The following is a 16,386-nucleotide window of genomic DNA, read 5'->3' on the forward strand; positions in this document are numbered from 1 at the left end:
GTGATGATTAAATAACACATTTCATGAAAAGCACAAGTCCCTAGTGCTCATTAAGAATTAGCTGATATTATTGTTATTTTTATTCTTAGTCTCATCTGCTGCATTGAGGGACTTATTACCTTGTCCTTGAACTACTGTATTAACCTCTTAACTAGTCTTTTAACCATCAGTACTGTATCAAGTGTATGGACAGAAAACTGGATCCTAAGGCTGTATATTGTCACCCTGCTTATTTAACTTATATGCAGAGTACATCATGAGAAACGCTGGGCTGGATGAAGTACAAGCTGGAATCAAGATTGCTGGGAGAAATATCAATAACCTCAGATATGCAGATGACACCACCCTTATGGCAGAAAGTGAAGAAGAACTAAAGAGCCTCTTGATGAAAGTGAAAGAGGAGAGTGAAAAAGTTGGCTTAAAGCTCAACGTTCAGAAAACTAAGATCATGGCATCTGGTCCCATGACTTCAAGGCAAATAGATGGGCAAACAGTGGAAACAGTGTCTGACTTTATTTTTCTGGGCTCCAAAATCACTGCAGATGGAGACTGCAGCCATGAAAGTAAAAGATGCTTACTCCTTGGAAGGAAAGTTATGACCAACCTAGATAGCATATTAAAAGCAGAGACATTACCTTGCCAACAAAGGTCCATCTAGTCAAGTCTATGGTTTTTCCAGTGGTCATGTATGGATGTGACAGTTGGACTATAAGGAAAGCTGAGCACCGAAGAATTTATGCTTTTGAACTGTGGTGTTGGAGAAGACTCTTGAGAGTCTTGGACTGCAAGGAGATCCAACCAGTCCATCCTAAAGGAGATCAGCCCTGGGTGTTCATTGGAAGGACTGATGTTGAAGCTGAAACTCCAATACTTTGGCCACCTCATGTGAAGAGCTGACTCATTGGAAAAGACCATGATGCTGGGAAGGATTGGGGGCAGGAGGAGAAGGGGATGACAGAGGATGAGATGGTTGGATGGCATCACCAACTCAATGGACATGGGTTTGGGTAGACACTGGGAGTTGGTGATGGACAGGGAGGCCTGGCGTGCTGCGATTCATGGGGTCACAAAGAGTTGGACACAACTGAGTGACTGAACTGAACTGAACTGAACTGAATGAGTTATTTTACAGAGATGATTTAATATAGAAATTGTCTGAACAGCTTAGGGGTAGGACTGGAAAGGAAATAAGGAGTTAATAGAAAGAGAATAACTGTGAGAAAGTTATACCTTTAGGACTGAAGACTTTCAAGGGAAGAGGTGGGCATTTAGGACTCAGAAGCTTGGAGAAGGGGCCTTGCAGAGCTGGAACCCAGACTTTTGAGGAGAGGGTACCATTGAGCTTCTATGAATATCTGGAACCTCTGTAGTGGGGACACCACTGGTGGCTGTTGGTCCTGGAGAAATGCTTAGGCTGCTTCTGGGAGGATTGAAAAAAGTCGAAAATTGGAACCCGTGGCTGGAGGCCAGGCTGAATTGCCATAGTAGGGCAGGTCAATCAGAAAGTGCAGGCAAGCCTGAAGAAGCAAGCTCCCTGTCCTTCCTCCTGCCTCCCAGCCTTCCACTAGGTTCTTCCAGGCAGACCCTAATAGTCTTCTGGCTGACAAAGGAGAAAAGTAGTTTGTTGAATGATGAGGTCAGTCTTGGAATACAGGATGGAGGATGGATTTAGAGCTGAGACAGTAGCTTGGTAACCAGCACAGGTGTCTTCCCAGTGCTAATCTCTTCTGTAAACTCCCATTTATTTTATTTCCCCCAGTGCCACTTGGAACACAACTTCTACCTGCTCAGGTGTCTTTCTGTCCTACAGAACAAAATCAATTCAGTGCACATTATTCTAAAGAATTACTATGAACATTCTGCTTGGGGCTCTGGGAATATAAATATGAATAAGATGTTTTTCTGTCCTTATACAATTTAATGTGGTATGTAGTAAACAGAAGTCCCTCCACAGCAAAGGCAAGAAAGTATTTACTTGGAGAGTGATGCATCCTTACTGGTGGGACTCAGCAAGATTTCATAGAAAAATGAGTAAGATTTCACACTCAGTGATGTGGCCCCAAACTCCCCTATTTGGCCTATTTCTCATTGCTCCCACATCTTTATTTTTTAGCTACAAAGTGTAACTGATTGCTATTCAACCTTCAGGGTTTCTGCCTATATATTTTTTGCTCACGTCAGCCATGCAGTCCCTGGCCCACCAAGGCCAAGTGCCTCTTATGTGTACATTGAGTATCTAGCTGTAAGGAGTCACATTGAACAAAGGAGACCAGGTTCCCTCCTCATGGAACTGATATTCTAGGAGGGGCATAGTTCTTAATTTGAGAAAGTCACCCATAGAAATGCAAAATTACAAACCATGGTCAGTGCAAGTTAATATGATAGCAGGGTGACCAAGTTTGGGATTGGATTCACAGAAGACTTCCTTGAGAAATAATGTAGAGGTGTTAGTGAAGAGAGAAGGAGGCTGTTTCAGGTCTGTGCAAAAGACCTAAGTCAGGTAGCAGCAGAGTATAACTATGAAAGTCAATATGGGTGCAGAAGAGGGGGGTGGGAGGCATATGCAGCATGTTTCAGATGGTGAACATCTCTCAAGGTCCACTTCAAAAGGCACCTCCTCAGTGAAGCCTTCCTAGGACAGGAAGACTCCTGAGCAAGTAAAAGCTGTGTTCTAAGCCTTCAACTAAAGGTGACTGCTTCCTGTTTTCAACTTTTAACTTTTTTTATACCTCTCACAAGAGTGATTATGATATATTGTTTATGTTTATAATTATTTACATATGAGTCTGATATCTCAAGATCATCTGTAAGCTTTTGGAGACCAGATGTCTCATGTTCATCTTTATATTCCTCAGTGTAGCATTCAAAAAAAAATACATTTTAAGTCCCCTGCATATGAATGAGTTCCATTCTGAGAGCATGTCCTAAGTCCAATTTGTAAATCCAACAAAGTTAGCCTAGGTACCCAGCTAACACAATCAACTATATAGTACTGTACTGTAATAGATTTATAATACTTTTTCCCACAGATAATACTTAAAACAAACACAAAAATAAAAAAAAAAATCTTACAGTTACAGTACCTTGAAAAGTATAGTAGTACAGTGAGTACAACAGCTGGTATACAGGGGCTGGCATCGAGTGAACAGGCAAAGAAGAATTATTGATGGGAGGAGAGAGAGGAAGGAGGTGATAGTGGAGCTAAAGGATCATCAGTAATAGGAGATGAAGGGCAAGCTGCAATTTCACTCATGCCTAACGCTGATGGAACACAGTTCCCATCTTTGAATGTTTGCTACTTGAAGATTCGAATGTAGGGGACCTCCTGTTTTTATTGAATGGAGTTACATCTAATATTCCAGTTAACATTTAGACAGTTTGTCTTGTTCAGTGTAACAATTCAGTATCTTGAATTATTGAATGATATCTAGGGGACTTTGGTGGACTTGACATTTGTGCATACCAGGTGAGGAAGTATCCCCTGGCCCACTCTCAGTAAGGAGTTTAGGATTTGAGGACCTAGACTTCAGATCTCATGAATCATGGTGAATGACTGCTTCACCAAATTTTTCAGAAATAATTAGCATTGCAGATTGTGTGTTCAGCCAATGAGATTTGCTTTATCAGCTTTTTTGCCACCTGTATGGCTCTGCTCTTGTTCTTATCATCAGACACAAAGAAGATGAGCATCTACTCACAGCATGAATACTTGAGTAGCACCAGAAACAGAGTTTCCCTTGAAAAATTAACTTACTGTAGAGAGGAGGGTCTGGAGGGTGCAAAGTGCCTATTGGGCTCCTTCCTGATGTTTTTAGGTCTCTACAACAACATTGGTGTTGAACCCATCTTTCTGTATTGAGAATCTGGCTGTATGTATTCCTTTCTTTCTCAGAATATGGTCATTCATGAGCATCTGTGATGGAGAAGTGGGAAAATTGCTATGAAATAAAGACTACAAAGCTCTCACTAAACATTACTTTACAAAACTGTTGGATTTAATGGTTATGGCAGGACTGTGTCTAAACAGGAGGACCAAGTTATGACAGATAGCCCCAGAATTGGGAGGCAGCCAACTCATTGCTAGGATGACCCAGAAGTCCTAGTGGGCAGAAATGATCATTTTATGGAGGTTGTCAATATAATTAACGTTCACTCTGAGATGAGTGTAAAATTCCATGCTAAATGACAGAGCGGGGAGGAAGGAGAACAATAGAAACAGCTGGTTCTGAACTGGTCTGAAGGACCATGTTGGAATTATAACTATGTAGATAAATATATAAGGATAAATAGGCAAATTTGTGATGGATATATATGTGGAGATGTGTGTGAATATATGCCTTAATTTATTTATGGACTCATCTCTGATGAATTAACTTTCACTAGTAGATGATTACCAGGCCCCAAATAACAGAGTACACAATTTTGTTCCCACTCTAAAAACACATTCTTTGATGGGACATGTTGCCAAGTTGTTCAGTATGTGGCTAATCTCAGGGCCATATGGTGAAGCATAATTTATGGGTGATATTATCTAGCAGCATTTTTTAGCAGTTGGTTATTACAATGTTTTATTATTTCAGTTTAGTTATGTCATAGGCTTGAGATATGGGCTAATATTATGATTGCACATTGATACAGAAAGATATTTAGAGGCCAGCATAGTTCCCGGTAAGTTGCAGTGTGTGTATTTGGTGATTGTGAGGGCTACACGTGTGAGGAATTGCTCTTGAGTGATATATAACATTCTTCCCTATAACTGGTGATCTAGATAGTCTTGGGCATAGTCTAAATTTAAGTAATGTTTGGGAGAAGGAGCAAAGACCTTAGCTCCTACATCAGACCTTAGGTCCTAAAAGAGAGAAGATTGCTTACTGGATTCTGGCTTTAATAAATCTGTCTGGTTCCCTTCCTAGAAGAGTAGACATTCTGACACAGCATTACAGCTCCATCTCTCTCTCCCTTCCTTTCCAGAGGCTATTTCATCTCATTTTTCACTTTTATTTTTGTAGGTGAATCTCACTACATAGTTTAAGGACCATGCTGTCCTAGGTCAGGAAAGTCTAGACTTCAATGTATTGTTTGTATCCTGATATCTTAGAGACACAAACCAGGAATAAAGGAATAATCAGAAGAATTTCCTGGACCTTCCAGTAGGAGAAAGGAGTATTATTTTTCCTGTACCTTAAATATTGAGATGAAAAGGAAGGGAAACCAATGCTTCTTGCTGCTGATTTAAGGCTGTGGAATATATTCAATCCTTGTCCCACCTGGTAAGGGACACAAACAAGAAGTATACTGAGGTCTAGTCTTTCTGGACCTAGGGCAGTTTAGCCCTCTTCCTCCTCTTCCAGATGAGAAAACTATGATTCAGATAATGTAAGAATGCTGTGCAAGGTCACAGAACAAAGCCTGAACTTTCACTTGGGTGAGTGTACCTCTCAACCTCCTGCAATGTTTTTTTAAAAGCCACACTACTTCCGTCAGTGATCCTGAGAATCTCAGAGCCCCTGTTATCTATGATGAAATTCTCTCTGCTTTCCCCCCAACTGACCCTTACAGTACTAGAGTTGGCAGGGAAAAAAGAAAAAGAAAAGATAAAAATAATTAAATGAGATCACGTATGTGAACATAATTTATACATTGTAAGGTCTTACCAAAAAATTTCTGTATTGACAGCAGTTGCAATATGCTCATTTACATAAACCACTCATCAATCACACCTAATTATGACACAGTACAGTAACAATTATGTGGCTAATTAAATACACACCAGATCAACTCTTCTGCAAACTGTTTGAATTATAACACCAAACTTTCCTCCTCTAGTTTCCAGCTTGATGTATAGCACTTGGTGAACTGAAAATAACTGTGAATAAAAGGAGTAAGCATACCCTCAGGAAAAAAGCAAGTCATAGAAGTAAAAGGTAGGCTTATATTTCTGAGCTCCCATCTACTTTCCTCATGAGGACTGAATTTGTGGACGTTGATACATTTTTATAAACCTTATGTTGTCTGGGGGGCTTCCCTGGTAGCTCAGACAGTGAAGAATCCACCTACAATGCAGGGGATGTAAGAAACACGGGTTCGATCCCTGGGTCAGAAAGATCCCTTGGAGAGGAAATGGCAGCCCACTTTAGTGTTCTTGCCTGGAGAATCCCGTGGACAGGAGCCTGGCAGGCTACAACCCGTGGGATCACAAAGAGTCGAACATGACTGAGTGACTGAGCACACACATGTCAGAGTCAAGGATGGCCTTTTAAGTTCTCCCTGTGAGAGCAGCCAGCAGCCCATCATCAAGTTCTGTAATTCAGACTCTATGTCCCCACTGGTCTCATGTTTGTGGCCTCGGATTGGTTTCTATTCAAGGCATGTTCCTAAAATAATTGTAATTACCAGAAAAATTGGACAAGCAAATATTAACTTGAATGGGATATGGTTTTCAAACTACATGACAGTATAGAACAGTTTTGTAATGAAACTCTGCCTACTACCATTTAAATTAGGAGAAATGAGTGCTCATCTCTTAACATTCTGATATATTCTTTCAAAATACTGTGCTAATAAAGGAACTTTTTTAATGGGAAAATGAGTAATTTATCTTTATATTTATTAATGAGATACAAAAGAATAAATGGTCATTGGTGATCTGCCAACAGATTCACAATTGTAGTATATTGTAAAATATGATTGCTCCTGGACACGCATGCTCATGTGCTCAGTTGTGTCTGACTCTGTGACCCCATGGACTGTAGCCTGCCAGGCTCCTCTGTCCATGGGCTTTTCCAGGCAAGAATACTGGAGTAGGTTGCCACTTCCTACTCCAGAGAATGTTCCTGATCCAGGGATCAAACACCTGTCTCCTGCATTGGAGGATTCTTCACCATTGAGCCACCTGGGAAGCTTGATTGGTCATGTGAGAGGCAGTTGATGATACTGGGCATACATAGGGCAAAGAAGCAAAGGTAATAGGTGCTGCTTATTCTAATAAAGTGTGCTTTGAGCAAGTTCATTTTAAAGGTTATAAAAGAATAAGGAGATTTTTTAAAAGGGAATATGTGACCACAGTATCTTCATGGGAGAGTGGGGCATTTTGATCACTAATTCAAAACATTATTGATGGAGAGCCTGTTTCTTGAGTTCGTCTGTATTTTGAACTCAGGCTAGGTGCTATTTATCCCACTTAGTCCTTAAAGCATCCCTATGAGAAAACACAGCTTGGATTATCGAAGCCATTTGTCCAAGACTACTCAGTCAGTAAATGGCAGAGATCATATTCAATTCCAGGTCAATTTCAATGCTATTTCCACTGTCCTAGAAGTTTTGAATACATATATGGTATTGTGGGGAATTACATATGAGAATAGTTTAAGCACAGAGATTTAAGAGAAAGCTATACAATTTGATGATGTTGAGCATTTTGGTCAAGAGTGAGAAGTGATGAAATAATGTGTAGAAAGGTCCTGTTTGGATAATTCATTTGTCTTCATCTGGACTGCATCTTCAAGGTTTTCATCTCACACTTAATTTGATTTTTCCCCTAAATTGGATACAACTGAGTTTTCCCTCCTTATAAGGAATAGAGGTTTTCTGTCAGTCACAAGAGCACCAGTGAAAATCGCCATCTATGGCGTCGCACAGAGTAGGACACGACTGAAGCGACTTAGCAGCAGCAGCAGCAGCAGCTTTCATAGACGGAGAAGGCAATGGCACCCCACTCCAGTACTCTTGCTTGAAAAATCCCATGGCGGAGCAGCCTGGTAGGCTACAGTCCATGGGGTTGCTAAGAGTCAGACACGACTGAGCGACTTCGCTTTCACTTTTCCCTTTCATGCACTGGAGAAGGAAATGGCAACCCACTCCAGTATTCTTGCCTGGAGAATCCCAGGGACCGTGGAGCCTGGTGGGCTGCCGTCTATGGGGTCGCACAGAGTCGGACATGACTGAAGCGACTTAGCAGCAGCAGCAGCAGCAGCTTTCATAGAATACTTACTCTATGGGTTAATAATACCTTGTCTATATTTCCAGTGAACTTTGAAGTTTGTTTCATTTTAAACCCATATAGAAAATCTGAGACGGATTATCCCTAGGAGCCTTACTCAAATGCCTCTTTGGGTAAAGTATGTGCAGAGAGTCTGAGAGCTAATGTATAAAAATAATACTTTGAAAAAAAAATACTTTGATGGATTAAAAAAAAACTAGATAACTAATTGTGATGATTCATATGAAAGCAGCATGTGCATTCCTAAAGCTAAAAAATATGTGGTTTTATTACTTTAAAGAGTTCTTATATCTATGGAATGTTTCATTCTTTCTAAAGACATAGGTGGGCAAAACTGAATTGCAATGCCAGTGTTATTGCTGATGCCTTAGAATTCAAGACATTCTGTCAAGTACTAATACATTTCAAAATTCCTTTTTGAGGTCTCTTATAGAAAACTTTGAGCAGCAGTCACCAACTCATGACATGGCTTTTTTATTCTGTATCAGGCTTGGGGAATTGCACAAAATGAGTGGGTAGTCAAACATCTTTTGAGCTCGATGTGTAAAACGTACTCCCGACTTTATTTAACAGCTGAGAGATCTTCCCACACATGGTCTGCAGCCCTAGGTGGAAGAAGCTGGTGATCTCCATTGATGGGGTCAGCTGATAGGTGTGTGGCTGTAGGGTGTAATTTACTAGGTGTGAAAAGGTCCCTTTGCCTCCAAGAGGTTAATTTCCTCCTCCTCCCTTCTGCTCTGAGGGTATCAATAGGATTAAAATTTTAATAGTCAAACTAGGCTTTAGATTCAGATTTAACTTACCTTTTTTCTCTGAGCACCAGCTGTGTACCCAACTACTGAGGGATTTTATTATGTATATGATGCATATGTATATACATAGTGTTTAATTTTTATAAGAACTTTCTCCTATTATGACACATCAGCCACAAATATTTTAAAAGCCAATTGAGACTTCCATACATGTACAAATAATTTGGTGTTCAAGAGAGCAAACGTGTAAATGATTTACCAATACCTGCTTTGAGTATAAGAGCGGCCCCCAAGTTTTATTGGAAAGGCAGGGGCTATGTCTTATTCATCTTTGTTCATTTCGCTCTTCTAACCACACACACACACACACACACACACACACACACACACACACACACACACACACACACACACACACACAGATAACCTTGGCTCTCAGTCTGTGTGAATGACATTAAGTAAGCATAACAAATGCTACACAGGATGAACTGGTGACGTGTTAAAGTGATTGAAAGCAAAAACAATGAAAACATAAGAAAGAGAGAAAACAGAGTAATGAGGAAGCCAGGACAGGCAAGACATCAAGCATGCAGAGCATGCACGATGGGATGCTCCTAGAGAGAGAAGTCAAGGGTAACCTGATTTCTGTTCTGATGATCACCACTCCTGTGACCATGCTTCTCATTAGCAGTCCCCTGTTGCTTAACCATCTATCAACGTCTCCTTAGCCCTACAGAGTACAGTTGGCTTCTGTAGCCTGCTTATGCCAGAGTCTTCCTGACCTGACTCTGCTGTCCCTCCAGCACACCTGTTCCAGCCTCTAATCAACAGGCTCTCCCCTGTCATGGTCCTTTGAGCCTACCATTCTTCTCATCTTGCCTAATCATCTCACCAAGCCAGCCCAAACATCCTCTGCAGATCCTTCTCTAATATAATCCCTTGCTACTCTGTGCTGTGACACCTCACACATGCTTTATATTATGGCTTATTTGCGCCAATGTTTCCAATTGTACGTTTGCCTGACTGTATTCTCCTTTAGCCTGAGAGCACTTTGGGGAGAGTTATTACATGTACTTACTTATGTTTGCTCATTCAGACTCTGGGCCCAGTAGGCTTTCAGTACATATCTGTTGGATGAGTAAAAATATGGAAATTTTTGTCTCTTAGCAGTCAGTCCTTTTTCTAACTTTCTGAAGATAAGGTACCATAAGAATCTGGGTAAGTTTCTTGCTTTTCAGATATCTAAGATGGGAGTGATAAATGTGCCTATCTCAGCAGCATATTGTAAGGATTAAATGAGATTGTATATAGAAAACATTTAGCATAGTGTCAAGTTGTTGGTAAGAACCCATTTAGTATTGGCTAACATCACAGCATTGCAAGTTTTACAATATAGGTAAGTTTTTAAGATTATAATGAAAAGTGGTATATGGTGAGGATCATTCATGCTATGAAAATACCAAATAGGATCTTATAAAGGCAAGCTGGAATCAGAGAGAAGTTACAAAGTTGGGCAGAGTAGGGAAGCCAGAGGAAAATTCCATCGAAGGAGAATAATTGGCACCAAATGAGAGGATATAAGAAGACTTTATTAAACATTTTCTCTAGGGAAAATTTTTGGATAGAGGGAAAGCCTGAGAATATTATCTTTAAGCAAGCTGGATTCTTGAATATTTTGTGAAAGTTCTATGCATAAGTTGACATATTTCAAATTCAAGGCAGACTTGACAAATTGCTTAAAATTTGTACTTAAATTTTTTTCTGTTGACTTTATTACAGAAGTCCTACGTCTTTGACTTGCTTTCATTTTGTCTAAGTCAGGACACATTCCATGATAGTTAAATAATTTCTGTAATAACACTTCATGCAGTACTGCTTGCTAACTTAAATATGATCCTTGCCATTTCTTTCTATGAGAATACACCATGGAAATCTTGACAGTTTTGATAAAGTACACAGTGTCCATCTAGTCAAAACTCTGGTTTTTCCAGTAGTCATGTATGGATGTGAGAGTTGGATCATAAGGAAAGCTGAGCACTGAAGAACTGATGTTTTTGAACTGTGGTGTTGGAGAAGACTATTGAGAGTGCCTTGGACTGCAAGGAGATCCGACCAGTCAATTCTAAAGGAAATCAGTCCTGAATATTCATTGGAAGAACTGATGCTGAAGCTGAAACTCCAATACTTTGGCCACCTGAGGTGAAGAGCTGACTCATTGGAAAAGACCCTGATGCTGGGAAAGGTTGAAGGCAGGAGGAAAAGGGGATGACAGAGGATGAGATGGTTGGATGGCATCACCGACTCAATGGACATGAGTTTGAGTAAGCTCCAGGAGTTGGTGATGGACAGGGAAGCCTGGTGTGCTGCAGTCCATGGGGTCGCAAAGAGTCAGAGTCAGCTAGAACTGAACACGACTGAGCGACTGAACTGAACTGAACACAATGTCAATATTGGGTTCTACCAAATTCCTGTGAATTCTGAGTTTTCTTCTTTGAAAACTTTCTAGGTAGCTCAACATTCTCTTCTTCTGCCCTTTGTTTCTATGAAGGAGATTTTGAGTGCTTAAGTGGATATAATCAACTGATTAGAGGACTTGGGCCAAGTCTGTGCAGTCATTTCTGCTTCTGTGTTATCTGTTGCTGAATGGGAATCACTACGGAGCTCCGCTACTCCAGGGAAAGAGTGTACAGATAAATGAAATGACATGTTTGAACTATTTTATATATCCCCAGAAGAAAGGAACCAAGAACATCATTCTTCGATCTAGTTAACAGTTTCTGGCTTTGTGCTGTTGGTGAATTTGTAGTGCTGTTGTTGATTTTCCTTTCTTCCAGTCCCATGGACTACCATCCATGTAATGCCACTGTTTTAGATACGTGAAGCTAGTGAACTGAAAGGGATTCTTACTCATAGTCATCAGACAATATATGTCTTTTAGAAGCTTTGAACTGAGTTATTCTTGTTTTTCGTTCATAGTTATGTCTGACTTTTTACAACTTTATGGACTGTAACATGCCAGGCTCCTCTGTCCTCCACTATCTCCCAGAGTTTGCTCAGATTAACGTCCATTGAGTCTATGGTGCTATGTAACCATCTCATCCTCTGCCACCCCCTTCTCCTTTTGCCTTCAATCTTTCCCAGCATCAGGGTCTTTTCCAAGGAGTTGGCTCTTTGCATCAGATGGCCTGGATAATGGAGCTTCAACTTCAGCATCACGCCTTCCAGTGAATATTCAGGGTTGATGTCCTTTAAGATTGGACTGAAGATAGACTTTAAGTGTCTCTCTGGGATTTATTTTTCAGGCATCTGCCTACTAAAATGGGTTGACTGTCTCCTAATCACTGCGTGCATGCTCAGTCATCCAGTCGTGTCCAACTCTTTGCAACCCTGTGGACTATAACCCACCAGGCTCTTCTGTCCATGGGATTTTTCAGGCAAGAATACTGGAGTGGGTTGCCATTTCCTCCTCCAGCTGATCTTTCTGACCCATGGATCAAACGGGCATCTCCTGCAACTCCTGCATTGACAGGCAAATTCTTTACCACTGAATCACTACCTTCTCATAAAATGAAACAAGTGTTCAAATAACCATGGTTTTGCATATATTGCAGAGTTGAATAGGGAAATTTGCCTGTCTGGTGACAAAAGTAAATAGCTTCAGAAATAAAATAAAAGGCAAAGATGTATTTTATAACTCACCATTCTATCCTGAAATACTTGGGAGTAAATCTTTTCTTCTAACAGGTTTAGTTACTGACATAAGCGATTTAGCAATAAATCGAGTATAATTGGATCGTAAGTACCTGCAGGTACAATTTGACCTGAGTTGTTTTATTCAATAACAGAAGAAAGCACTTCACCTTGTCTGCAGCTTGACTGCGTTTTCTGGGAAGCAGATCAGGTCAAATGCTTCAGAAGAATGTTTTCTCTGGAAGAAGATGTCCTTTTATCTCTGAAAGATTTAGTGGGATTTAATAAAAAACATTTTAATTTTTTTGTATATATGGTACAATTCAGTGCTTCAATAAGCACTGATTGATTGGGAGGCTGTGGACATAAGTTGTATTACATAGTCTCTGAGTCACACATACCTCAATATTGCCCAGTTTTAGCTGTATAATTAGAAGCAAGTTGATTCTAATTATACTTGTAATGCTCTGAGGCTCAGTTAGCTCATCTGTAAAATGGAGTTAATAGTGTAAGTTTTTATAGAGCAAGATTAAATGAGATAATGGATGGAACATGCTTTGCATAGTACCTGGCACTTAGAAAGCATGCGCTATTTACTGTACTTATTGTTATCTAGAGAGTTAATGAAATTACTTCTGTCTGGAGGCTCTGTGGAACTTAATCATATCATAATTAAAAATATGCAGTATAAATGCTAGTAAACCACAATATGGAGAGTCTTAGGAAATCTCCCATTGCATTAAATTCTGTTTTTTTTTTAATAGCAAGCCTTTGCAACTTAGTACAGAAAAGGCAATGGCACCCCACTCCAGTACTCTTGCCTGGAAAATCCCATGGACGGAGAAGCCTGGTAGGCTGCAGTCCATGGGGTCGTGAAGGGTCAGACACGACTGAGTGACTTCACTTTCACTTCTCACTTTCATGCATTGGAGAAGGAAATGGCAACCCACTCCAGTGTTCTTGCCAGGAGAATCCCAGGGACGGCAGAGCCTGGTGGGCTTTCCAGGTGGCTCAGTGCTAAAGAATCTACCTGCCAATACAGGAGACTTGGATTTGATCCCAGGGTTGGGAAGATCTCCTGGAGGAGGAAATCACAACTGACTCCTGTATTCTTGCTTGGAGAATCCTATGGACAGAGGAGCCTGGCAGGCTACAGTCCATGGTGTCACAAAGAGGCAGACATGACTCAGCAACTGAGCACATATGTGCAATTCAGTATATCTCAGCACATCTCAATTGAAGTAGCCTCATTTCAAGCCCTTACTAATTCCATGAAGCTGCCATATTGAATACAATCACCACCTTTGAGCTCTCAGTTGAGTAATTCTTTATCTGGAGATGAACTCAGCTGGAAAGAGAAACTCAGCTTTGCTTGTGATTCCTGAGGCCAGTGACAGCTGTGCTTTTCTCTGTTACTGAAAGAAACTTTGGTGTCAATATTAGGAAAAAACAACAAACGTTTCTCACCCTGAGAGAGTCAACCTGAATAAGTATGGCCAATCACTCTTTTTCTCACCGTTGTGTAAATCTGGAAAGTGCTTCATTCTTTAGTTTGACATGACTCTGGTCTCCAGAATGTGAAAAATACAACAAAACTGCCTGCCCTTGAATATAATAAAGCTGTCTTTCCTGGTCCAAGGACTTGTTTCCTAGGCGATAGTGTGGTTCTTATTGTAGTGCTCAGAACAGCAAAGAATATACAGACAGAAGAAGAAAATAATAGCAAAAAAATTCACCTACCTTCCAACATTTTCTAAGGACCAACTGTGTGTCAGGATGTGTGTTAAGTCTTATACATACACCATCAAAGTCAGTGGAATATAGTATTTTTAAAACCTATCTTCTAAAAATTTATAGGAAAAAACTCACTTATTTAGATGAGCTATTTGAAAGCTAAGGTCAAGCATTATTTTATTTCTCAAATGCACCTTAGATACAGTGGTATTCAATTAAATCTTGGACCTTATCAGGCAGTTTTTTATAAGACATCTTTCTTCTTACTTCTGAAAGCTCATAAATACACTGAGCATACCTTTTCCTTATGCTGTTCCTAAAAACTGGATGTTATTAGTGTTATTTTAATATTAAAAAATATTTATTGAACTGTTACTGTGCAGCAGACATGACATAAAGACTTTCTATATGTTATCTCATTTAATCCCACAAAACTAGATAATAGATACTATTTTTATATTACTCACATATGGAAAAAAATGGATGCTGAGTGAAATTAACAACAAAACAAACAAGCAAGGCCTCTCCCATTATCACACAGATAATAATTGACAGAGGTGAGATTCCAATTCAGGTCTGTCCAGCACCAAATCCTTGACCTATACATTAAACTACATTGCGTAGAGTTATTTAGGTAATAATGCTTCATGACAGGTGCATTTTTATATAAGAAAGTAAAGGCACATTACACTTCCCTGAATACACACACACACACACACACACACACACACACACACACAAAATATATATATATGGAAGGTCTTTTGTGAGCATTCTATTAAAAAGCACAGTATTATTACGATGTGAGATATTTGTGTATAACACAGTTATAATTACCTTTTTATCTGTTATGGAAAAATATTTAGATTATTTAGATTGAGACAAGAAGCTCTCACCATAGTTAACACTAAACTTATTTAGTTAAGTATAAATTAAAAGTGCAGCCTCTAGAATCGGATAACCTAGGTTAAAATTCTAGCACATAATCAATTTCCGCTTGGTGAGTAGTCAGGAGCAACTTATTTAACTTCCCTAAACTAGTTTTCTGATCTATAAAATGGAAATAACAACAGCTGTGCTGTGTGCTTAGTCACTCAGTTGTGTCTGACTTTTTGAGACCCCATGGACTGCAGCCTCCCAGGCTTCTCTGCCCATGGGGATTCTCCAGGCAAGAATGCTGGAGTGGGTTGCCATGCCCTCCTCCAGGGGATCTTCTCAACCCAGGGGTCGAAACCAGGTCTCCCGCATTGCAAGCAGGTTTTTAACTCACTGAGCCACCAGGGAAGCCCAGTAGTAGACTTTGATGAGGACTAAATGAGTTAGGTATACAAAACACATAGGTCCATGAATGTTGGCTTTGTTATTGTAATGATTAAGCTTGCATATATTTCTGATTTCAACAAAAAGCCAACAATCCTTAGAAGAGAATGCTTTTATCCTTTATTTTTTAGAGAAGGGGGGTAACGCTATTTGCCAGATACTGATTTTGATGAGATATCCAGTAATCTGTGAAAGCTGCTGGCTCCTCTCATCTTGTGTCACAGGTCAAGAACTGTCCACCTACACTTGATATTTGTAGCTTGCACTTAAGTTACTGGGATTGCCTAAGATCATGTGACTTGAAGCAGTTGAATAGGCATACGATTATGTGTTTCTGTTACAGGACTAAGATCCTTATCTGAAAGGTAATAGTCTGTAAATTCTCAATTTATTTTACCATTCACACTTTAAATTAGTTGTGAAAACTGGTAAAAGTTTAAATGCAACTACTGACCTCATTTCAGTTTTCAAGTCAACTCACATATTTTTCAAGTGACAGCACTTAAGAGATAATAGAGTTATTGGTTTATCAACGTGGGTCTGGATATGAGGTCTGGCGTTCCTCTGACTCCTTAAATTTCTCCAGACACACATTTCTGAAGATTATAGAATATGGGAGTAAATAGGTTTCTGGGACATAACCACACCAGTTCTGCAGTAATTTTTCTTTATTAATATCCTGAAAATTATTAAATTAATGGGAACAAAATAGTCAAGAAATTATTCCAGAGATTCTGAAAGATATAATTTAGGTTTGCAACCTTTGTCTTTGAAAAAACTGGGTAATTGTATTTCTTTATACCTGAGCAAGAAGAGACTGACTAGAGTTAAAAAGAAAAGTTACTTTCAACATGAAGCTTTCTTTATCATAACATAAGCCTCTACTTACTG

At 39.7% G+C, this 16,386-nt stretch overlaps 1 protein-coding gene and 1 long non-coding RNA gene across 3 annotated transcripts in view; both read left to right on the forward strand.

The window, feature by feature from the left end:
* Positions 1-16,386, forward strand: part of PRKG1 (protein kinase cGMP-dependent 1) — a 1,340,287-nt gene that overhangs the window by 351,019 nt on the left and 972,882 nt on the right. The window lies entirely within an intron of this gene.
* On the forward strand, positions 5,472-8,174 carry LOC145532387 (uncharacterized). The gene is made up of 3 exons (XR_014073183.1): positions 5,472-6,711; positions 6,805-7,719; positions 7,863-8,174. It is a non-coding gene; the product is annotated as an uncharacterized LOC145532387 (long non-coding RNA).

The sequence above is a fragment of the Giraffa tippelskirchi genome, chromosome 2 (assembly GCF_054371585.1).
Source record: "Giraffa tippelskirchi isolate mGirTip1 chromosome 2, T2T-mGirTip1v1.2.pri, whole genome shotgun sequence".
Classification (NCBI taxonomy): Eukaryota; Metazoa; Chordata; class Mammalia; order Artiodactyla; family Giraffidae; genus Giraffa; species Giraffa tippelskirchi.